Source organism: Callospermophilus lateralis, chromosome 8 (genome assembly GCF_048772815.1).
Source record: "Callospermophilus lateralis isolate mCalLat2 chromosome 8, mCalLat2.hap1, whole genome shotgun sequence".
In the NCBI taxonomy this organism is placed as follows: Eukaryota; Metazoa; Chordata; class Mammalia; order Rodentia; family Sciuridae; genus Callospermophilus; species Callospermophilus lateralis.
The window spans coordinates 3,325,264-3,327,014 of record NC_135312.1 but is presented as its reverse complement, the minus strand read 5'-3'; positions in this window follow the sequence as shown (position 1 = coordinate 3,327,014).

Here is a 1,751-nt window from a genome sequence, read left to right as displayed (position 1 = left end):
ATGTGGACACAAGGGCTTTGGCAGATGAAATCAAGTTACAGTGATATCACACTGGATTAGGGTTGGTCCTAATATCAAATATGAGTGCTATCTTTATTAAATAAAGATACTTTGAGAAACAGAGAGAGAATGCTGTGACCACAGTCAGAGGCTGTAATGAAGCCAAGACAAGCCAAGGAGTGTTGAGGACTGCTGTAAGCAGCAGAAGCTGGGAGAGAGTAGGTTCTACTTCAGAGCCTTCAGAACTGTGAGAGAATGTGTCTCCATTTGTGGTTCCTTGTTACAAAAGCCCCTGGAAACTTACTCAGACAACAGAAAAATCAACCGTGTGAACAAAGTCTGAGTGGGCTGGAGTGAACAGGTGTGTCTGAGACTGCATGGCTCAGCTGTCTTTCACTTAATTCCACATTTGGTCTGCGCTCTTCACTGATAAATCACACGACAAGTGAGTTTTCAATTTTGATTCTGCCATATATCCTGTGAGTTATTGTAAACTCCCAGAAAGAACGAAAAACCTTTGAGACTTTTGAGATTTTCACCAGGTGCTGGTGACCTTGGATGACATTGGCAGTTTTTGAACTTTTCTGTGACAGCTACTAGACAGGAACTTTTAGGGGCAAGGTGCTTGTGCTTGGGGGAAGCTGTCATCTCTTTAAATAACTGCTGACATCCGTTCAAGTTGTTTCAGATAGGATTCTCAGGCTTGGTTAGGTGGCTTAGGAGGTTGATGCAGGACTGCCAAGTTGGAGGTCAACTTTAGCAACTTAGGAAGACTGTCTCAAAATGAAAAGGACTGGGGTATGTAGCATCAGTGGTAATATATTGGTTCAATTCCAGGTCAAACAAAATGAAACAAAAAGCCCCTCCAGATTAGACCACAAGGTATCAGTTTAAACTCAGCCAAAATGTGAGTCCTTCTGGGTAATGCAGTGAACTTTGCTCATCATAATGTTTAATTCTTCACCTGAGGAGCATTCCCACTTGCCACGTTTCAAGACCTAAGGAAGTATGGGTTGAGACTGGGCATGCTCTGCAACAGCCCGACTCAACAAGCAAAGTCTTTTCCACAGAGGTTAGCATAAATCTTCCTAATAAAATCCCCTGGCCCGAGCAATCAGGGAGACACTGATTTGAGAGTTGTCCCAGTGCTCCCCTTACTCGTTGCAAGTGATAACCCTCCCCACCGCAGTCCTCAGGCTGTGCCCACTGGCCCTAGGTTCCCGAGGGCGAAGACCCTCCCCACCGCAGTCCTCGGGCTGTGCCCACTGGCCCTGCGCTCCCGAGGACGGCCTCCGCGTGCCGCTCCACGGTGCCGCTCACTGGGCGAGCTCACAGTGCACGGTTCTCGGCGGCCCGGGGCTGAGCTCGGACCTGGGGGTGGCCGGCTGTTACTCTTCCAGAGGAAAGCACACCGGGCCGCACGCGGAGCAGGGGGCGCTCCCCCAGAGCGGCGGCCTTGCGCGTTCACACATTCGGGTTCCCGGGCTCCTACTAGCGGTTCCGGGCCGCCGTGCGTGCTCCGCGCCGCCTTCAGAGCCCTCCAGAACCTGCTCCGCTCAGACCGCCCTCCGCATCAGCACCCTGACGCGACGGAAGGACAGCGACCGAGGCGACGCAGCCGTGGACCCCAGAGAGGAGGCCCCTCGGCTCTAGTTTCGCCGCCGCCGCGCCCCGACGTCGACACGCAGCCGTACGTGCGTCGTCGTGGCGCGCCGCTGCCAGGTGCGTCATTGCCGCGCGCCGCCTGGGAT